This window comes from Bombina bombina, chromosome 1, assembly GCF_027579735.1.
Source record: "Bombina bombina isolate aBomBom1 chromosome 1, aBomBom1.pri, whole genome shotgun sequence".
In the NCBI taxonomy this organism is placed as follows: Eukaryota; Metazoa; Chordata; class Amphibia; order Anura; family Bombinatoridae; genus Bombina; species Bombina bombina.
In genome coordinates, this window is record NC_069499.1 from 864,470,223 (window position 1) to 864,495,661 (window position 25,439).

The window sequence follows — 25,439 nt, forward strand, 5'->3', positions numbered from 1 at the left end:
TGTCACATTCGAATTCGAATATTACATTTATAAAACACAGTATTAGACTAGAAATACTATTTTGAATTCGAATGTCACATTAGAATCGAATATTACATTTAAAAAACACAGTATTAGACTAGAAATACTATTTCAAATTTGAATGTGACATTCGAATTCGAATTTCACATTCAAATTCGAATATTACATTTATAACACAGTACTAGACTAGAAATACTATTTCAAATTCGAATGTGACATTCAAATTCGAATGTAGCATTCAAATTCGAATATTACATTTATTAAACACAGTTGTAGACTGGAAATACTATTTCGAATTTGAATGTCACATTCGAATTCGAATATTACATTTCGAAATTGAATGAATATATAGCTAAACATTCTATTATTCGAACGAATATTTTCGAATTTTATTGAAAAATTCGAAAACGAAAATTCAAAAATAGAATGTTAGAATGTTATATAAACATTCGAAATTCGATTCGAACGAACAAATGTATCAAAATTAGTTTTAAATTTTGAATTTTTAGAAACATTCGCCCATCCCTAGTTATTATTTCAATTTCTTGATGCTTTGTGATTATTTTATTTTATTGTTTTCTTCTCTTTTATGATTAGGGTCAGATGGCTTATCTAACAATTGTAGTATTTTTCCATGGAAAATCAATGAAAACATTTATATAGGTAAAAATATAACCCAGAGATTGGGAAATACATAACACATGAACCCACTTCTATACAGTACTGGGAAATAAATATGGACTTTTCAATAGAAGTTCATGTTCCAGAATGCTTTGCAAGGTTTTCATTACTGCATGTAAATTGGCACTGAATATCTGTGGAATAAAGCTTGTTTCATAAAAAAAAAATCTTTATTTATAAATTGTCTTACAATGCTGTCTTTATTTTTCCTTTAAAATAATACTTCAAACTATTTAAACCTATTTTATAAGAGGATTAACAACCGATAAAAACATAAACGAAACCCTCCCAACCATATATCATAGTACCAAATCAAACGTGTACATATATTTTCAATCCATTTAAACTAGTTTGTTCTAGCTGCATTCTCATGTTTGATATTAACCCTACTTTCTGTCTCAGTGCTGAAACAAACAGCTACTGTTTTGTTTTCCTCTATCCCATTTTTAATAAATGTTTATCTTAGATACACAATGTTAGTCTGCGTGCAGAGTGCATGTATTTATTTTTTTCATGTCAAACTGTCAGATCAGTTTGATTTAAGAGTGCTTACACTGTAAAAGATAAAATGAAAATATTCAGGGGCTCTGAGAACAAATGTGTTACGTGAAGTACAGCTTAGATTTTGGACTCAGCTGTTTAAAGTTTGTCTGTCTGCACGGACTAGTGTGGATGGAACTGGTCTTGTAATATAGTCTGAGTGGTGGGGTACAATGTACCTACTCCTGCCAATAGATGAAATTAGATCCACTTATGGTGCAATTACATCTATCATACATGAATAACTATGAGTTGTTGATGATAACTGCAGTGTACTTTGTATCTAAAAGAGAGTATGTCTGACAGAAAGGGCTCCATTTATCATTATTTTTTGAAATACGACTTTGAGTTCTCCTATCAGTTCTCCGCAGCTTGCCTTTGGAGAGGCGCACATGTGCGCCAATATTTATCATAAAACGGTAGTATTTTAACGCCAATTTCCAAAGTCGAGATGCGGCGGATTAAAGGGACAGTCAACCATAGAATTGTTATTGTTTTAAAAGATAGATAATCCCTTTATTACTCATTCCCCAGTTTTGCATAACCAACACAGTTATATTAATGTACTTTTTACCTTTGTGATTACCTTGTATCTAGGAACCTTCTTCCAGCCCCCTGATCACATGACTGTGACTGTTTATTATCTATTGTCTTAAATTTAGCATTGTATTGTGCTAGATCTTAAATAACTTTCTGTGCCTGAACAGTGTTATCTATATAGCCCACATGTACTTTCTGTCTCTTTGTGTTGAAAAGAGATTTAAAAAGCATGTGATAAGAGACAGCCCTCAAAGGCTTAGAAATTAGCATATGCGCCTACCTATGTTTAGTTTAAACTAAGAATACCAAGAGAAAAAAGCAAATTTGATGATAAAAGTAAATTGGAAAGTCGATTAAAATTAAAAGTCCTATCTGAATAATGAAAGTTTAATTTATACTTGACTGTCCCTTTAATGATTAATCTCACCATTAGTATTACATATGCGCCTTATTTATCATTAGAAATACTACCAAATTCACTTTTTTTTGTATATAAAATTGTCTTACTTTAAATTTTTATTTAAATACAATTGTTTAATCTACCCTTGAGTCTTGACCGTGTATTACAATATTTAAATACAAAACTATTGTAATTTTAATGTAATAAAATAAAAATAAATTATTTTGTATTAAAATTATTAAAAAAAACATGTGACCTAATCAATAAATTAATATTCTTTTTAATCATGTGTATCAAGACAATTTTCACAGCCCCTTGCCAAAGAAATATCAGCCAAAATGAAGAAATATTCCATCTTCTCTAGCGAAAAAAGTGGAGTGAATTCAATGTTCTCCACAGTGGAATGGAGAACTTTCGTGGTCATATTTGTAGGAGAATTTTAGGTTCTCGTAAGGCGCAAAATAATGATAAATCTGAATTTTGGCGATTAGTGAGGCGTATTTTTAAAAATCTGACCAAAAAAGCACATTTTTAAGCTTTATTTCGCTCACATGTGCACCTTGTCGAGAGAATAGAGTGGGAAAATTTTGCAGTCGTATTTGCTTAATTTTAGGCGTATTTTGCATTGATAAATAGGAGAAAAATTACGACAGCGTATATATAGGCCCAAATGTAGGAGAATTACAATGATAAATGGAGCTCAAAGTCTCCCTGTCCTTTGTAGTACCTCATACAGTTTCCCATCTATCTCCTCCTATAAGCATTTTCTTCTTCTCCTCATCCACTGTTCCCTTTTCTCTTGTCTTTCTCTCAATTTTTATATCTTTACCATCTGACAGCGCTACTTTTTTTTTCAGCCTGTTCCTACAATCCCTTTTCATTGCTCTCTTTCTCTTCCACATAAATTACAATCTTTATCCAATTTTGATTTCCACTTCCTTTCTCTCTATCACTGATAATCCTCCAATCTTTCTTAAAAACTCTGCACTTTTACCCATTTTTATCTTTTTGTTATCACTCTCTACATTTATTCTCATTCTATCCCCATTTTTAGTGTCACAAATCAGTTTAAAAGTTAGTTGAATGCACTTGAATATTAATTTATTAACCCTAAAGAGAGGATAACCATTATTTATAAAAATGTAAACAAAACAAAAATCTAGTTTTTTTTTATGAATACTTGACACTCAAGCTTAAAATTAACCAAATTTTGCATCAGATATCATTATGATAAATAACCTTTATCAAAAAGCATGGTGGCTTCGCTATAGATACTGACACCTCTTAAAAGTGATGATTGGTTCAAGTCCCACTAAATATTTTTTTTTCTTTCTAAATAGTAGTGTTTTTTCCTTTTTGTTTACTTCAAATTAACACCAACTCATGTGTTCCTGTGTTGTGGTGATTCCTTTATTTAAAAATACAGATTCACTACAGTGCACCTGTAGCGCACTTGATGAATGTAACAGCAACATCATAGTTAAACAGCACTACCAGCAATTAGTGTGACAACAGGCTTAGCATCTGTTCACCTTATCCTGGACTAATCAACTAGAAAATTGCGCATGTACATACAAACACACTCACACCCCACCCACACATAAAAACACACACATAGACACACACACACATATATATATACTGTATATATCAAAAGTCCAATCTACAGCATAACCCTCCAATGGGCAACCGCCTGGGTGCAAAGATGTAAATTGTATATTCCACTGAACAAATGTACTCACAGGACTTTTTTCAAAAATACATCAATGAATTTATTGTAACGTTTTCGGGGAAAACTTCCACTTCATCAGCAAGACAAACTTGTGATCAATAAATACTTATATAATGAAAATACAACAAAAAGGTCATCACAAACCTGTATGCAACTCAGTGGCGCCAAACTACCAATTTGGAACGCAAGCACTCACTAAAAGGGGCTGAGAGCAGACCCTCCCCTACATATAAAAATACCTATTATACAAACAGAAGCAATATGAAGTCTGTATATATAAAAATAAGCAAAACTATACATTTTTACAAAAACACCCCCAGGTGGGCTATATAAATAGATTGTCTACAAAAATGTATGCAAAGTAAAATCTAGTGTGCAATGTCCCTTTAAAAGACCTCTGTAAAGGACACACGAATCAAGCCACGTACAAGATTATCATGGAAGAAAGCTTGCTTCTTTCTGCTCTGGCAATGTTTCCCAACTCTGGGGGATTGGTTTTTCTAGCAGGACAAAGCTCCATGCCACACAGCTAGGTCAATCAAGGTGTGGATGGATGACCACCAAATCAAGACCCTGTCATGGCCAGCCCAATCTCCAGACCTAAGCCCCATTGAAAACCCATGTGATCAGGAAGATGGATTTTCGCAAGCCATCAAACAAAGCCAAGCTGCTTGTATTTTTTGAAATGTGAAAGACTGGCAGAGAGCATGCCAATATGCATGAAAGCTGTGATTGAAAACCATGGTTATACCACCAAATATTTTCTGTAGAAGATGGCAGAGGATGCTGTTGTCTGGATTGGCTGATACAAAAGTTGTTTTCAAAAACTTCAAGGAAGCCATTTTGACAAATAAATGATGTCATAAACTTTGATCTTTTTCAAAGACTCTGATCTTAACCAAGGACTTTGTTATCCCTTTAACTATTTGACTATAATGTACAGCAATATGTTGTAGCCAAATAATTAATGGCTGAACTCTAAATCCTAACCTATACCCACACTCAGACCACCCTTTATAATAAAATCTCATCCTTTCATCCATTTCACTATACTTCTTCCTACTCTAACTAAACTTAACACTCTGTTCCTAGCACCCTTATTTTTAGCTATCAAACATGCATTAGCCCCATGAAAGGTGTGATCCCCAGAGCAAAATCACCATAAGAGATGCACTGCTTTCCACCAAGGACTCATGATACCCCAAAGAACGTAAACACATATAAAGATGCCCTATAGGCCTCCTCAAAACCTGTAATTGTTTTTCCTTTAAAACTCTCTTGGGACCCATAATGGCCTCTTATAGAGAGGGCCTATTGTACTAGACTTTGGGGCCAATTAGGAACACTAAAGCTTTGTGATTTCTGAGGTCCCTTAGGATGGTCATTATAGGTTTTTAGATTTCTTTAGGACAGTGTTTCTCAACTCCAGTCCTCAGGACCCTTAACAGGCCAGATATTCATTATATCTTAACTAGAGCACAGGTGAAATAATCATCTGAAGGGTGAGAGCAGGTTAGTAACCATGGTTACTGATCAGCTGATTATTTCACCTGTGCTCTAGTTAAGAAATAATGAATATCTGGCCTGTTAAAGGTCCTGAGGACTGGAGTTGAGAAACACTGCTTTAGGGGAACATGCATGAGGAGCCTTTCATGTGACCATTGTGTATATGGTGTTTGATGCTGTTAGAGTAGGAGCTCGTTAATTCAGTAAAGGTTGAGTGTAATTATTATTATTAGTAAAATGAAATAATGATACAAAATGAGTGATACATTTATAATGCTCTCTTTTAGATGCAACATAGAACAAAAGCACCAATGAATCACTTTAACAGCTTTGACACACATGATCTAGAAACTGAAAAAGTTACCAAATAAACTGGAGTGTTATAATGACCCAGCCTACTAAATAGAATACAGAGTGCACAATTTAAAATATTCCCATGGTATTCTTTGTTGAAGAGATACCTAGTTAGGCGTCTAGAGCACTTGATGGCAGGAAATAGTACTGCCATCTAGTGCTCCTGCAAATGGATACCATTCTTGCAAACTTCTGCAAGATAGTGCTCCAGGCATGTGTGCACTTTTGGGCACACATCCCTGCTTTTCAACAAAAGATATCAAAAGAAGGTAGACAATAGAAGTAAATAAGAAAGTTGTTTAAAATGACATGCTATATCTTTAAAGGGACATGAAACCCAACAAATCTATTTCATGATTCAGATAGAGAATACAATTTTAAACAACTTTCTAATTTACTTCTATTATCTAATTTGTTTCATTCTCTTGGAATGCTTTGTTGAAGGAGCAGCAATGCATTACTGGTTTCTAACTGAACACATGAGTGAGCCAATCACAATCGATATAGGCACCAATCAGCAGCTAGAACCTATGTTCTCTGCTGCTCCTGAACTTGCCTAGATAAACCTTTCAGCAAAGGATAACAAGAGAAGGAAGTAAATTAAATACTAGAAGTAAATTGGAAAGTTGTTTAAAATTGTATTCTCTATTTGAACCATGAAAGAAACGTTTTGGGTTTCATGTCCCTTTAAGTGTCTACATAAATTATTAGACTTTTAGTCCCTTACACTCAAGAATGATATGATAGTTTCTTGAAAACATGTTTAGCAAATGAAAGCTGTTGTCCTGATTGTTTTCATATTTTTTTCTCTGCCAGCTTCCAAGTGTGTAATCCTGAATAATACAACAATATTTGTTATAACTCTGTTAATATCCTGCTGTGCTGATTTTTTTTTTTTTTTTTTAACATGAAAGAAATCAAAGAGAGGACTTTTTTTTCTTGCTTGAATGTAAACACAAAATGACCTTGCAAACGTGTACTTTATAATCTGCAACACCGCTCATTTGGTAACTTATAAATACACAGGAATGTGATGATAAAGAAAAAAAAATATGGAACATTTTCATCTAAGGTTACAGAAGCATCTTTAACAGCTGCGGGAATATTAAAAGACCAGAGGAGGGACTGTATATTTCAAAGCTAAACCGTCAAAGCAGCAATATTAAAGTGGGATGATATTTGGTCCAGGCCAAGTGTTTGAACTTCATAACTATAAAACGGAGCAAATCAGTGGACAGATTTTTTTTTTTTTTTTTTGCATGTTTTACTTTTGCCTGAACGTGTTTAATAACAGATGTTTGGTATCTAAAGCAGATAATTATTCCGCTTTTAAGGTTGTCTTGACCTGTATGAACGGTATTATGTACAGTTCTGTTGTAATAACAAATAGCCATAGCTCTTTTTTTATACTCTTTGAATGCCCGGCCACGTTCTCTGTTAAGAACGCCATTACTTCAGCTCGGAATAGGCCTATACATTCTCAGCTGCTAATAGCAAAACAGCCATTTTGTTGTAATTTATGAGGGAAGAGTTCAAAGTTTTCATAACGTTTGTATAATACCATTGCCAGAGTGTCTTTGAGCAGTGATGGATTGAACGGAAGTGGGTAGATTTTGATTCTGAGCATGGGGGAACATTGAATTTAAAAAAATAAAAGTCTGATTTATAGACAGGAGCATCAAGTAAAAAAACTCACGCTAAGCTGTGTTGATATTACTTCTTAAATATGCAGATAATTGACTCATAGGCAATTTCAAAATAGTTTAAACAAACCCTTAGCATATAACATAACTAGATCACCATAAAATCTCTGTCTTTGTTGGATATTTATGTTCATACTCTATGTTCAAGTGGACTGCTACATTTCCTGGCTTCCGTAACTGGCCTAATAATTTGTACATGCAAACAGCACCTCTGGGTATCTCTGTTTGACTAGCGCCAAGCTGTTCTAGTGCTGCTCGGAGAGAATATTTCTGCCAGTATATGATAAATTAGAGCTGTTAATCAAAGCTAAATAAGGTTAAGAGTTTTTTTTTCCCTCTATCCCACTACATAAAATCTCCCTACAGCACAGAATTTGACCACCTATTCTGCAATATTACTCATTTCAAAACAACACATTTTAAAGATTACAACACATTTTAAAGAATACAGATTTTTTTATTTATTATGCATTTCACTTATTTTTTATATATCAATTAATATTTTTTATAAATAATATTTATTTATATATATATATATATATATATATATATATCAAAATGTGAAAAAAAAACTAACAAATATATATGCAATATTCAAATGCTGTGCATAACAATGAAAAAGAAAAAACAATTAAGAAAAACATAATGATACACAACCATCTCAGTCAATCAAGTGTTGTCATTATATGTGCATGTTTAATTATAAATTCTGAAAACAACTGAAAAAAATAATGTATATACTTTATAGGTATATTGTGTAACATAAGATAAAACTATCCTTATCACACTGCTGAGGCAATTTATTCACTCTCTCTGCCTCTAACCTTCTGAAAAACCAGTTCATTTATACAAATAAAAAAATACAGCTTTCACTCTCCCTATTAATTGGTATATTTTTTACTTGCTGTGCGTTAATAGGTACTAATTGTCTAATGAAATATTTTAATTTGATGTTATCATGAACCACTGTTGAGTGTTGTGTTAACCTTTTACTGGTTTGTAATTTTCACAGTTTGTGTAAAAATCTGTACAGTATTTTTGGTTATAAACATCTCCCTTATAATTACAGCTGTTATAATTAGAATATAATAGGTACTGGAATGAATGTATTTTCTCTGCATGGAATCACATAATTTTCACAGTCTGGCAAAAGACAGAGACTGACTGTACATTTTTATTTAAAAGCAGCAGTGTTAAATACATCCTCAAAAATAAAATATCAGAAATTTAAAATATTGACACCAGGTGTACGAGGTTGGTCCAAATGTTTCTTAAATCCATTAATTTAACACAAATTGGTATAAAATATAATATAGAGGTATATATATATATATATATATATATATATATATATATATATATATATTACACACACACACACACTATTACTTTGAATTATCCCCATATTCTGCAAAGTGCCGCTTCTACTAATTTGCATGCAGAACTCATTGGAAATTATACACTGGTAAAACTCCAATCAGTAATCGTGAAACAGATCAAAGTTAGGGAAAAGTGATTTGTCACCTTTTATTTACAGAATACACAGAAACATTTGCAGACTAATTTAAAGTTAAATTAAACTTAAAATTTAATTCCGCATATAATGACTGATTATGCACAGTGAAATAAAAAAAAATTGCAGTGCACATTTATTATTTATTTTTCTTGATTTCCTTATAATATGAAATTGTTGGTTTTCCTTTGCTTCCACAGTGGACAACAAACTTTCTGTGGAAATCAGAACCCTACATGTTGCACAGTGATTCTTTGATATTATTTATAGGTGCACCTAACATCATAGCAAAGGAGATAAGAAATAAACCACTTAACATTAATTTCAAAGGGTGTGGTTCTGTAGAGCAAAACAATGCAAATGTTGCTTACATCACAGTTTTAAAGTGTTTATAACATTTATATTGAGTTATAATGTCTGATATATATATATTCTAGATTGTAAGTTCCCACGGGAATAGGGCCCTCAATTCCTCCTGTATGTGTTTGTAAATGCCGTCCTGTCTCTTAGAAGTTTTATATTATTGTTTTATTTAAATGAACTGTATCCATGGACAGCGCTGCGGAATATGATGGCGCTTCATAAATAAAGTATAATAATAATATACCATATTACAAATGTACATTTAAACATGCACTAAAGCAAATCCTGTGTTACAAAAAAAATGAATGAGAACTTATATTACACGTTTTTTTAACCATTCTTTAAAAGGACACAAAACCCAAAATTTTTTTTCATAAGTCAGATAGAGAATACAATTTAAAAAAAGTTTCCAATTTACTTTTATTATTTTTTAAATTTGAGTAGTTCACATGTCATTCATTGGTGCACGCCAGGAGCACTACATGACAGGAAATAGTGCTGGTATCTAGTGCTAATGTACAACATTGTTGCAAAATTCCTGCCATATAGTGCTGAACACTCCTGAGCTTATATGACTGCTTTTCAACAAAGGATAAAAAGAAAACAAAGAAAATTTGATAATTACATTGGAAAGTTGTTTAAAATTGTATGCACTGCTGAATCATTAAATTTTATGTCCCTTTTAAGATCCAAAAGTAATACCTTCAAGGTAAAAAAAAAGTGTTTACCATTATACTTGCCAGTAAGGACCTTCTGATAAAACTCATATGAATATATCGTGTTCAAAACTATTTGATAACGATAACACATTTTTGAGAGACATTTCTAATTAAATACAATCAAGGCAACTACTAAAATTTGCAGTGGAACAGACCTCATAGTTAGTCTAAGTCAGCTGCTTTTGGAATTCCTAATTACTTTTCAAACTAAGTTTAAATTCTTTCTCAACTTGTCTTAAACAAAAACAGAAGAAAACTAATTAAAATAATAAATGCATTAATACATGCTAAATAATTAATTAATATTTCACTAATATTTTGTCCAACTCCTGTGATAAACATTTATACCATTATTGTTATTTTTGTTATTTATCTCATTATCATTATAGATAGATAGGTATATATATATATACCTATCTATATCTAGATAGATAGATAGATAGATAGATAGATAGATACTGTGTATGTATATATATATATATATATATATAATAAAATAATACACATACATAAATTATAGAGAGATATACAATTCAAGACACAAAAATCACTTGAAAATAAAACAAAGAAAAAGAAAAGATAACATCTAAAAACTACGATCCTTGCAAAAGCAGATTATTTTATTTTCAAATGGATTTGTTTTATTTGTGTTTGTGAATAGATTCAAATTACAGTAAATTCACATTTGAAATCTAATGTCAAGAAAAAAAAAACAACCTCTACAAACAAATAAGAGATGTTTGATCTATAACGTATGGGCTGAGATGCAGGATAATTTAAAGTATTGCAGATAAGCCATAATGATGAGTATTTAACAAAGAAAACTATAGGAGGTTTTAAATAGGTTAGGTTTCCTGATAAAGATGTTAATTACAAGTAATCCGGCAGGCCCTTGAAGGTTTCTTAGTGTTTAGAAATCAGATGCATTCAAGGCAGGGGTTATTTCTCTAGTAAACATAACTTAGAAGCTGTGTAAACTATTTTTTTTTTTCTTTTCAATTTAGATTGAGGACCCAGGAAAAAAAAGCCATTTTGAGATTAACACCTCTGATTTATTAAAATCTGCATGATAAAAAGACAATGAGATGACAGAGCTCTGTAAACGCTATTTATTCATTTCTGAACAGGCATGTTAAGCGTTAGGAATGAAGGAATACACAGAACAATAAGCAGATGCCTTAACAATCTATTCATTATTGAGCATAATACAATTGTTTCATTGTGCATGAGTATTTTTTTTTATTCAAAACTGGAACTAAAATACAAGCACTGAATACACAGATTATTCCGTTTCAGTCTTGACATCTGCATTTAGTTTGCTAAATAATGCACTTTTACATATTGAGTGTCAATTTTTTTTAAAGAATTATCTTGTAAATGTTGGGTTTGATTTTTGATTTATGTTTTCAATGGTATTTTTCTTGTTTTGTTTTAAGATTAAACTTTTACTCAATATAAGTTTTTTGTCTTCCCATGGATTTATATCTATCTATCTATTTATCTATCTTTCTATCTATCTATCTATCTATCTATCTATCTATCTATCATCTGTCTGTATGTTTGTCTATCTGTCTGTCTCTATACATCTGTCTGTCTCTGCCTGATCTGTCTATCTATCTATCTATTTATCTATCTATCTATCTATCTATCTATCTATCTATCTATCTATCTATCTATCATCTGTCTGTATGTTTGTCTATCTATCTGTCTCTCTACATCTGCCTGTCTCTGCCTGATCTATCTATCTATCTATCTATCTATCTATCTATCTATCTATCTATCTATCTATCTATCTAATCTGTCTGTCTATCCATCCATCTATCTATTATCTATCTATCTATTATCTATCTATATATCTATCTATGTATCTGTCTGTTGTTAGTTATTGAATCTGACTGAGTTAAGACCAGTATACAAATTATTGAGTTGAAAAAGAAAAATGATATGCTCGCTAGGTTTTGAGTAAAATACTTAAGAACATGAATATAATACTAGACCACCACTAAGTCACTAATGAGTACAACAAGAACGTAAAAACATGGTAATTATTCACATACCTCACAACATTTACTTCTAAATACCTGGGCCCTAGTTGACTGGCTATGTCTTAAAGAGATATTAAATCCTCTTTAGTTTATGCATCACAAATGAATCAATGCACTGCCTAAAACATAAACGTCTCTAGGGTAGTGAAAAACCTACAATTTTCTTTACATTATAGGAAAAGTAGAGAAAATAAATAGAAATAAAAAAAAAAATTTGGGTGACACTGGGGATCAGGTTTCAGTGAAAATAACTAACTGATACAGGGGGAGGGACAGAGCTTTCAGATAAGGACTGTTTATGTAATTCAAATTGTGGCACAACTGGGACCCTGTATCCTTGCATCTAGTGTATTTATTTTACTTTGTTATTGTATATAGGTACTTAAGGCGCAATTATCTAAACTTTGTCAGAATGGTAGGATATGTCATACCAACCTTTGCATGGGTATATTAACACACATACACACATATACTGTATGCACACAAATTCACACATATATACACATGTAATAACACAAAGACATGCACACATATATACATGCGTTGCAATCTTTCACAAACAATGAGTACTATATAGTCTTATCTTATTCACCATTTATTGTATTAAGATTTGTCCACCTTTACCACATGATTTTATGTAACCTATTACAGAACGGTGTGCATTATACATTTTGTAACTTTTTAAATGAGTTCACACTTACGATTAAGGCATGCCGAAACATATCAGACGTGTACCCGTCGTTTTTTAACTATGACTAATAAAGACTTGTTTTAACTTTATCTATTGGAGCGTGTTGGCAATATCTTTTCTACATTTGCCACACATATATATATATACACACACACATATATATATATATATACTACATATATCTATCTATCTATCTATCTATCTATCTATCTATCTATATATATGTGTGTGTGTGTGTGAATAGATAAGGTATATGAAGGAGTGAGACACTGTTCAATTAAAATCCAAGAAAAATCTTTATTCCAACAGATTAAAAATGGGAGGCATCCCAAGACAAAAATGAGCAACAGAGAGCTGCTAACATGTTTCGGCCATGGTGGCCGTAGTCATAGCATGCTATACAATACTCAGAGAAAGATTTAAAACAGGTAACGCAGTACCTGTTTGGTAAAGTAATTAAGAGTAGGAGACGCCCACTTCTGTTACAGCACACAAATAATTAACCCTACCCTGCCACAATATAGCAGGATAAACAATAAATTGAATAGGTCTGATACATGCGAGTAGCATAAGTACATAGTTAAAGAGCACCTGCAAAAGCATTAATCAATTGTGCTGCCATGTCATGAGAGGGTATAAGCAAAATGTATACATATTTGTACATGTTTTATATACATATGAACTGATGCTATACATATTTAACATATGTTATGCATATTTTATATTTAGTTATTTAGTTATAGTACAGATACATGAGCAAAATACCTCAACAGTGGCTTTTGCCATATGAAATTATGTGAATGAGATATGTATGTATCCAGCTAATTTAAATTAATAAATTGAGCAAAAATAAATAGATAGATAAACTTTCATAATTATCCTGAGTGGACAAAATAGGATACAGTAACATATGTCATGCACATCACACCCTACTATATCACAGAGATAAACAGCAAAACTGACATTAAATATATTGTAACAAGTTGACAAAACATACATTCTAATGTCTAGTTTGTGCACTTAAATTGTGCACAAATTGTGTCATGGATATACAGAGCATCTTAGGGAACCATAAATAGCTCTATTGAAACCATCAAAAAAGTAAAAATATAAATGCACTAAAGATCCCTATTTGAAATGCTAAGCTAGATGAGCCTGTGTTAGTGGTAGGAGGGGGGAGGAATGTATTAGAGAATATAAATCCCATTGGTTTAAGATTTATCCAGTATTCTAAAGTAGAATGTAGCAATTATTTGATTAAGCTATAATTCCTAAGAATTGACTTGAAATAGATAGAAGTGGGGTAACATGCAAGAAATGCAAGTGAACCTAGATAGAAGTTATTCCCAAAAATTTATCAAGTCATATCTAGAGTTTAGGCCATGTGGTGTCCTGGTTTTAAGATGAAATATCCAGAACACCTCACGTTTGACTAGAATAACTTCTCCACCACGTCTCTTAGGTTTTACTTCTTTCTCAATGGCAGTCCATCTGAAAAAATCCAGCTTGCCATTATGAACAGTAGCAAAGTGTTGTACTAATAGAGAGGATGATTTTCCTCTTTCTATGGTGGAAATGTGTTCCCTGATATGGGTATTAATGTCTCGAGATGTAAGTCCTGTGTACTGAATGTTACATTGAATGCAGGTTATCAAATAGATTACACCTGTATGAGTACAGTTCATACATGACTTCATTTCGTAGCTTTTGCCTGTTACTGCAGAGTGAAAGGAGACAGTGATTTGTACAAAATCACATGGCCTGCACCTACGGTGTCCACATCTGAACATACCCCTGTGGTGCAACCAGGAGCTTTGTGAGTCATATACTGGTTTGAGTTGAGTAGGTGAAAGTATGCTCCCTATAGTTCGACTCTTTTTATAGGTGCATCTAATACCTTTTTTGACAGTGTCTTTCAATAAATCATCCGCCGCTAGCAAGGGAAAGTGTTTCTTGACTATACTACATATCTTGGAATACTGATCACTGTAGGTGGTTACAAAATGGACTCCTTGAAAGGTACTGGGATTTTGTTGTGTATTTTTATCTTTAAGCAACTTCTGCCTAGGTATGTCTTGTACTTTATGTCGTGCTTCCCTAATGTGACTAGAACTATATTTTCTTTCACGTAATCTACGTTCTAGTTCCTTGGATTCACTGAGGAAGTCTACGTCTCTGCTACAATTTCTCTTGAGGCGGCAGAACTGCCCTTTCGCTACTGCATAGGATATATTCCTCGGGTGGCAACTATCTGCATGCAGTAGTGAATTCCCTGAAATTGGTTTGCGATATACCTTGGTATGTATACTGCCCTCAGTGTCCCCTGTCAAATACAGGTCTAGAAATGTTATACATTTTGAATTGTATTCATAGGTGAATTGAAGATTATAAGTATTGTCATTGAGATAATTGACAAATTCCTTCACCAGCTCCACAGGACCCGTCCATATGATCAACAGATCATCAATGAACCGTTTGAAAAATCTAATGTTTTCCCCGAAGGGATTGCTATCTCCAAAGATGTGGCACAGCTCCCACCAGCCAAGATAGAGATTGGCGTAGGATGGGGCGAATTTCGCCCCCATAGCTGTGCCACATCTCTGGAGATAGAAAACCCCCTCAAAGCTGAAAAAATTGCGAGTTAAAAGAAACTCAAGTACTCTGAGAATATACTCTTGAAAGTCAGAGGTGAATTCTGTGGAATTGGTGAGGTGAAATCTGACATCCTCAATACCTTTGTAATGTGGTATAGACGAGTATAGAGATACAGCGTCTATTGTTACCCAGCTATGGGTCTCATCCCACTGCACTTCAGATAGAAGATTAAGTATATGTTTAGAGTCACTAGTGTATGATAGAAGGTTGATTACAATTGGTTGTAATAGGGCATCTAACCACTGGGATAATCGTTCAAGTAAAGAATCAATCCCACTCACAATGGGCCTACCCTTAATGTCAATGAGAGATTTGTGGACCTTTGGGAAGTGGTGGAACACGGGTACCTTAGGGAAAGAGACTTCCAAGTACTGGGCAGTATGTAAATCCAGATACCCGTGCTTCACCCCATCATCCAAAATGTCCTTTACTTCTTTTTTTAGGCATTAGTGGGATTAGTGGACAGTACCTCAAAGTCCCGAGTGTTCTCTAGCTGATGTAGCGCCTCCAAAACATAATCAGATCTATTCATAACCACGGTGGTGCCACCCTTGTCAGCGGGGCGCACCACGATGGAAGTATCTTGTTCAAGATCTCCGAGAGCTTGTTTTTGTCTTAAAGAAAGATTATGTTTTTTAGGCGCTTGTTCTGATTGAAGGGTAATAAGATCCTTCTCTACCCTGTCATAAAAGGTCTCAACAATATGGCCTCTGTAGTGAATGGGGTAGAATCTAGACCTGTCTCGAAATTTGGCACCACTATTGGTGGTACCCTGGGTAGGTAAACTCGCTGTTTCAAGAGCCTGAAGGCTAGCTATGTCACAATTATCCTGAAATGTAGAAAACTCTACCTGCCTAGTAGTGTTGCCTGCACATATTGTAGTAGAAGTGACATCCATGTCTGTTTTGTTTGCAAAGTATTTCTTTAAGGTGATGTTTCTTACCAATTTGTTTAAGTCAATTAGAGTTTGAAATAGATTGAAATTTGCAGAAGGTGCAAATCCCAAGCCATAGCTTAAAACTTCAATCTGTGCTTGAGTCAAGGTTTTTGAAGAGACATTAATAACATTGTTTATTTGTATTTTGTGTTGGAGCGGTTTGCCCTCAGTTGGTACCTCTCTTGGTTCTGTGTGTGAGGCCCGTTCCCCCCCTCCTGGAGGTCCCTGTCCCAAGGGAAAAACCTGTTCAATCATAGTAACGTCACTGGGTACATTGGTTAATGCTACATTGCTGGGGACATATTTAGATACTGTATATCTCTCGTCAAAGTTAGAGCTTTCTTTTTGGGCTGTTCCCCCAGGGATAGAAATAATTGTGTTGTTTTTTAGAATCCCTGTGTTCTTGGAAGTTATCTGGACTGTTTCAGCTACTGTGTTGGTACCCTCGTTGTCTGATTGTCTACCGTCAGAGGACCACTCAGTGTCACTATCTGAAAAGGACACCGATTTGTTTTGTTTGTTGTTACTATGTCTACGGTGTCCCCTCCTTCTATTTTTATTATATAGAATAGATATACACACACATAAACATTCATAGACACATTCACACATGCATACATACACACAGACACAAATAAACACAGACACATACACCATAACATATACTTAAACTCACATGCACCCACATTCATATATACACAAAGATGTACACATACAAATATATATGCACACACACCTTCACTTATACTGTCTACAGACACCGGTATATATATATAGTAGTGTGACGACAAATGAAAATATCACAGAGACGCACTGAGGCCTTAAAACAAAGGAATACATTACTACTATTGGGGTCTCAGGCCTAGATTAATGGATGTACTTCACTTCACTTATCTTTTCTAGCAGATTGCCTCCAGTGGGCATTCCTTCCATCAACATATAGGCCCAGATTTATCAAAGGGGTCGGAGCGCCGTCGACTGCAGGTTCACATAAGCGGCATATGTCAACCACCCTGGACTTTTCTGACCAGGAAGATTGATGGCCCTTGCTCACGCGCAGCCAATTATGTGAAAGTAAGGACCGTCAATCTCCCGTCAATCTCCCTGGTCAGAAAGGGGGCGGCATTGCACACTAGCCATAGTGTGCAAATATAAATTCAGGCAGCGCATTGCTGTCCCTTAGACGTGAAGCCGGGCAGACAGGGGCAAAGATGTATTCCCTGTCCCCCTTACTTTGTTAAATTTGGTCCATATAGTTAAAGAGACATGAAACCGAATATTACTTTCCCTTTAAATGCATGATATCTAGCACAGCAATTCAATTCACTTCTATTATCAAATTTTGTTCTAACCCGATCGAGTACGATCGGGTTGATTGACACCCCCCATGCTGGCAGACGATTGGCCGCAAGTCTGCAGGGGGCGACGTTGCACCAGCAGCTCTTGTGAGCTGCTGGTGCAATGCTGAATACGGAGAGCGTATTGCTCTCCGCATTCAGCGACGTCTTGCGGACCTGATCTGCACTGTCAGATCAGGTCCGCAAGACCTTTGTTAAATAGGGGCCTTAGCCTTGTTGTCTGCTGACTCAAGCCTAGTTTGGCTCCTCATGAAAAGGTACATGGTGGGAGGAGTTTGGCTATAAAAATTACATGCAGTAAAAAGGATGTTTGTTTTAAAAACATTTAGACTTGTCTGATATATTAATCTATAACAACAGAAATGACTTGTAACTACAAGGGGTTTACTCTCTCACCAAAAGACCTGTAGGTGGAGCACAAAAGCTTTTGCTAGACTTTTAAATCTGAGGTCATTTCTATCCATCAGAAACTTTTTTTATTTTTTTCTCTTTTTTTAAACTTTACACTGATACTTTGATTTGAGTCCCCTCGCCAAGCTAACAGGATATCTCTAATCACACTTTTTAACTACCTTACATGTTTACAAGAAAAATATGATCATCAGCACTATGGAATTTGGTGGCTTCCTACAAATTATTATTAATAATAATAATAATAATAATAATAATATCAATACATGATACAGTTATTATCAATATACCCTTTAAAGGGACAATAAACAGCTTGAGAATTGCATATACAATGTTTAGTTATACATAATGAGACAACTTTCCAATATATTTTCATAATTTGTTTCATGTAATTTAGCTCTGAAAATTTAGAAATTTCTTATTTCCAGCTGAACCCTGACGACTTTTTAAGGATAACCCTGCTATTCATCTGTCCCTAATTGGTAGGGTGACCATATTGCCACTTTAAAAAGGGACACATATGAAAAATACATATGTCAAGGTTCTTATACAAAACATTTATTAAAACAGCCCTGTATTTTTCATATGTGTACCTTTTTAAAGCAGCAATATGGTCACCCTACTTATTGGCCTTCAGATAACAATTGCAAAACAATGCATTTTATTATATCATTATAACTGGGACTAGTTGTTTGACTACCAAAGCCCAAATTGTCTCCTCCAAATAAGGCAAATGGTGAGTGGAGTTTGACTATTGATAAATAATTTAAGTAAAAAAAGATGTTAATTTGTTTTAAAAATGTTAAGACTTGGCTGATTTATTATTCTGTAGCAGCACAACAGAAATATCTTGTAAGTATAAGGTGTTTACTGTCCTTTTAGGTGTATAACAACATGTGGTTGTCAAACAATGTATTTAGAGAGGAAAGCAACCACATGTAGTCATTGGGGGAGGGTGTTTTTGGAGCTAATTGGAGCTCATCGCCCCTTCACTTACCCTACATCCCTGGCGAACTCTGGCATTTTCTGGGGGAATCCTTGGATGCCGGTGATGTCACCAAGCCCAGGAAACCCAATCATGTGGGGAAGGCTTAAAGAAGATGTATTGAAGAGTTGGTATTCAAACTCCTTGGTCTCAGCTCCCTTAAAGGGACAGTTTACTCAAAAAATGTTCTCCCCTTTAATTTGTTCCCAAATGTGCCACTTTACCTACTGGAGTGTATTATATTGTTTACAAGTATTTCCATTACACTTATATTGGCATTTGAAATAGTTGATTTATCCTGTGTTATCCCCACCCATCCTGAAAGTTTTTGGCCAAGCTGTGTAAAAACAGCCAGTAAAAGAAATTACACTCCCAGTAGGGTATAGAATAGATAATGTAATACAATGTTAATTTCCCATTGTTCTCTCCAAGTATTGGTGATTAATTTATGGACACATATAAGACAAAGAAGCAGGTATATGTCCACAATGTGATAAAGTAATGAGATCTGGTTATACCTACAAGCTCAACCCATTTTATTAGGTTGTGGCATTAAAACACAAAATCAGCAAATTCATATACACAAATAAGCCTTAAAAAGCAAATCTCACTCATTTTATACTCTGCAGCTGGTAAAAAAATAGTCATTTGAAACACATTTAGGGAAAAGCATTTTTATAGTATACTGTCCCTTTAAGCCCTACAAACCCCCAAGACCCATAATTTGAAATGTAATTATCTTCTCTTTCCAATGGACTTCTCTTAGGTAGGGAGCATGGTATAAGACCAATTATTGCAGCAATAGTATTGAATATACATAATTAATATGTAGGCCAATGTCGTTTATTATAATTCATGAATTAATTAAAATAATTTATTAGGATAACATATTAAACATTATTATTATTATTTAATTACATGTTACATGTTAGTATTTCTAATGGGAACATAAGAAAATGATTAAAAATAATCCTAAAAACTGAAGGAAAAAATGCTTGGACAGATAAAATGTTACAAAATCATTATGTGTTTTGAAATTTTTAAAGTACATCCTCTTGAGATAAATTGCATTGTGTGTTCCAATTCTAGTAATTATATTCAAATTTAGATTAAGCATTTTATTCTGTCATGTATATAAAAAGCAAATAAATATGTTACACTGTGTATTGAATAAAAATAATAATAACAATAATGTCAAACTTGATATAAGCAAAAAATAATTTATGCACAAGTGATACTCCTCTACCAACTGCCCACTAACTGGCTGATTAGAAACATGAAAACAGAAAAGTAAATTTGTGTTTTAAAAATAAGTTAATTTTATGATGTATGATTTGTGCCCTTTAAATTAAATGGTATGCTATTATTGAGAGAAGGCAGCATTCTTTCATATCCATATTGTAATGTATAAGCATTATGATGTGTTTACCTTGTGATATATATATATATATATATATATATATATATATATATGTATGTATTTTGGGCTGGCATTATTGTGCAGTTACCCCTATAATATTATGACTATGTTGTACACATATGCACAACCTACCTAAATGTTTGTCAAATATATTTAAAAAAATCATGCTTAAAGAAAAATATTTTATTTTATATGCTGCTAATTACTGACAGAAGTCTATTAATGACTCAGGATGTCAACAGAAGAAGAAAGAAAATTCAAAACACAGAGCAGACATGGGGCACTAAAAACTCCTTTATAACATGAAAGAATGTGTGTATACTATCTGTCTGTTCTTCCAGCAGTTCAAAGCACGCAGGGTGTATGTTTTCTAACCTAATTACCACAGGATATCTCCCCCTACCAGGCCTTGTTTAATCAAACCATCCCATTTTACGGTTGTTGAGTTACAAAAAGGATAACTTTTACAATGTGCATTGTTTGAAATATTTCATCCCGACATTAATTTTCTGTCACAATTAGACAGAACAAAACATGTCTGTCTATCACACTGATCATTGTTTAATTTCAGTTTCAGCTTATCATTAATACATGGTGCTCTTGTTTTATTTTCATAAAGGAAAGACAATTTCTTCTGTAGGTTTTTTTTGTGAAAACACATATTTCTTTGAAGTTAAACGTTTTTTCTCTTTTCATCTTTAGCAATGTATTTATTTATTGTGGTTTAGTAGTCTGGATTGAACCACTTGCAACATAGATAGAAAGATGATAGATAGATAGATAGATAAGTAGATACATAATTATTATTAATATTAGTAATTTGTAGAGCTCCAACAGATTCCATAGGAACACAAATAAACTTATATTGGGAAACGTTTAATCCTAAAATAAAACAATAGCAATGCTTTTGAAAACATAACTCAACAATCAAACCCATTTCTCAAAAAACATATATTTATATGTTGCCTTCAGCAATGTATTTATTTAGGGTTAGATTATGAGTAGCATGCTAACTGTTGCACGCATGTGAAAAGGGGTTTATCATGGGGGTTTGTGCGTGTCAGAAGTAGCGCGCATATTACAAGTTGGGAGTAAACGCACTTGCCTGAGTGTAATTGGATTTCATGCTCATTGGGATACAAAGTACATATAAAGTACAGTTACACCCATAATAACACTATCTAAAAAAATGATTTAAAAAAAATGTAATAAAAACTTATAAGGGCTCATAGATATTTGGTCTATATGTATATGTATGCCTATATGTGTGTTCATATGTATTTGCATATATATATATATATATATATATATATATATATATATATATATATATATACAGGGAGTGCAGAATTATTAGGCAAATGAGTATTTTGACCACATCATCCTCTTTATGCATGTTGTCTTACTCCAAGCTGTATAGGCTCGAAAGCCTACTACCAATTAAGCATATTAGGTGATGTGCATCTCTGTAATGAGAAGGGGTGTGGTCTAATGACATCAACACCCTATATCAGGTGTGCATAATTATTAGGCAACTTCCTTTCCTTTGGCAAAATGGGTCAAAAGAAGGACTTGACAGGCTCAGAAAAGTCAAAAATAGTGAGATATCTTGCAGAGGGATGCAGCACTCTTAAAATTGCAAAGCTTCTGAAGCGTGATCATCGAACAATCAAGCGTTTCATTCAAAATAGTCAACAGGGTCGCAAGAAGCGTGTGGAAAAACCAAGGCGCAAAATAACTGCCCATGAACTGAGAAAAGTCAAGCGTGCAGCTGCCAAGATGCCACTTGCCACCAGTTTGGCCATATTTCAGAGCTGCAACATGACTGGAGTGCCCAAAAGCACAAGGTGTGCAATACTCAGAAACATGGCCAAGGTAAGAAAAGCTGAAAGACGACCACCACTGAACAAGACACACAAGCTGAAACGTCAAGACTGGGCCAAGAAATATCTCAAGACTGATTTTTCTAAGGTTTCATGGACTGATGAAATGAGAGTGAGTCTTGATGGGCCAGATGGATGGGCCCGTGGCTGGATTGGTAAAGGGCAGAGAGCTCCAGTCCGACTCAGACGCCAGCAAGGTGGAGGTGGAGTACTGGTTTGGGCTGGTATCATCAAAGATGAGCTTGTGGGGCCTTTTCGGGTTGAGGATGGAGTCAAGCTCAACTCCCAGTCCTACTGCCAGTTTCTGGAAGACACCTTCTTCAAGCAGTGGTACAGGAAGAAGTCTGCATCCTTCAAGAAAAACATGATTTTCATGCAGGACAATGCTCCATCACACGCGTCCAAGTACTCCACAGCGTGGCTGGCAAGAAAGGGTATAAAAGAAGAAAATCTAATGACATGGCCTCCTTGTTCACCTGATCTGAACCCCATTGAGAACCTGTGGTCCATCATCAAATGTGAGATTTACAAGGAGGGAAAACAGTACACCTCTCTGAACAGTGCCTGGGAGGCTGTGGTTGCTGCTGCACGCAATGTTGATGGTGAACAGATCAAAACACTGACAGAATCCATGGATGACAGGTTTTTGAGTGTCCTTGCAAAGAAAGGTGGCTATATTGGTCACTGATTTGTTTTTGTTTTGTTTTTGAATGTCAGAAATGTATATTTGTGAATGTTGAGATGTTATATTGGTTTCACTGGTAAAAATAAATAATTGAAATGGGTATATATTTGTTTTTTGTTAAGTTGCCTAATAATTATGCACAGTAATAGTCACCTGCACACACAGATATCCCCCTAAAATAGCTAAAACTAAAAGCAAACTAAAAACTACTTCCAAAACTATTCAGCTTTGATATTAATGAGTTTTTTGGGTTCATTGAGAACATGGTTGTTGTTCAATAATAAAATTAATCCTCAAAAATACAACTTGCCTAATAATTCTGCACTCCCTGTATATATATCCTCCAAAAAGAGATAAGCACAGTCTTACATTACCACAACTGCCAGGGTGCACTTCACAAATAATGTGTATATTACTCGTTTGCAAGAAGGTACTCACTGGTCTTTAATGAAAAACAATTTTTTAATTCAAGTAAAAAATCAAATACATCCATAACGTTTCGATGTCGTTATGACATCTTTGTCAAATGCTCCGCCAATATCAATAATTTTGGACAATCATGTACCCAAGGTAGAAAATCGCTAACATTATATTAGTATTACCAACCTTATATACAAACTTATCTGTGATTTCCCGCTCCGCAATTCCTCAATCTCCCCTCTGAAGTCATCTCGCTCAAACATGGGCGTGAGCATGATGCGTCATTCGGTTCCGATTGGCTGTGTGTCTCCATGGCAACCGCGTGTACACAAACTACGGTGTATCACCCTAATCCTACTGATGTCATCACGCAACAGCATGATTTCCACTCCTCCGTACAGGCTGGTCAGCAGGCGGCTGTCATGGAAACCACAACAAAAATACAACACCAATATGTTATATTAATCCTAATATAAGGCGTATGTGTTAAAGTGGGAATCGATCGAAATGACAGCTTCAAAAATAAAAGCATAGTCCATATGAAGCACAACAGTGCTCTTTAATAGAAAATCTATCTAGTGGTTTTATAACGATCGGTACCATCTCCACACATAATAGCCCAGAAATAAGAGGACAATATTTATAGTGAAAAATAAAAACAATATGTCTGCTTAGCAAATATATCCTATGCTAACAACCTGCAATCCCTATATGACACTAATACCATCTTGTTTCTTTGTTTTTTCATAATCCCTAATATATACACTTGACCCTGTTATTATACACACTTGTTATACATAAATCACCACTTCCTTCATGCCTATTTGGAATAGATAGAAACCAGCGTGTACCCACTAGAATGAAGATTCATGTAGGATCCTGGAATATATTCTCACATATTGGAGTGGTAAATTAGAGTATATGTCCATGGTCAGTCTATGGATTATTTTGTGTAGAATGGTCCAAAGTCCAGATTAGTATTCAATCCCTTTGGTATAACCGTATCCAGCATATGAATCCATTTTGTCTCCCTCTGGAGCAATCGATTTGCTCTGTTCCACCCCTGGGTAATGGTGGAATGTGATCAATGACCATCGTCTTCATGCTTGAAACACTATGTCTGTTTTGTGCAAAATGGCGTGCTACAGGCTGATCTGAATCACCCGATTTTAAGGCTTCACGGATGGCACATCGATGGTTTGCCATCCTATCCCTGAAGCTCATGACGGTTTTCCCGATATATACCAGGGAACATGGGCAAATCAACATGTAGATGACATGTGTACTGGTGCAGGTCAGTCGATGACGAATAGTGTAACGTTTGTTTGTGTGTGGATGTTGAAAGGTCTTCCCTCTTATCATGCCATTGCATGTCGTACATCCACCACAGGTAAAACAGCCTTTACTTGAGGGCTTCAACCATGTATCTTTCTGGTAACAGCTGACTGGATCAGTCTTCACTAACAGATCACGTAAATTGTCAGCCCGCCTATGCACCATACGTGGTGGCCTAGTACCATAGAAAGGGAGCGTCATATCAGTTTCCAGAATAGACCAGTGTTGGCGTACAGATCTGGCTAGTTTCATACTCATAGGAGTATAGGTACTGATAAAGTTCTGTTGAGTTGTGGTAATGTTTTTTGGTTTATTCATGTGTGGTCGTGCCATCCAATAACTCATTAGCCCTGTTTTTTGGTGTTTTGGGTGAAAGCTATTCGCTTCCAACAGAGAATTTGTCAGGATAAGTTAAGTCCAGAGTTGGACCCAAATGCTAGAATGAGGTTTGTAAACACCCTAGCACAGTGAGTATATACCAGGACCTGACCCTGCGACAGCTATAGTAAAATACTCACTGAAATAACTGGAAGTTGGTACAG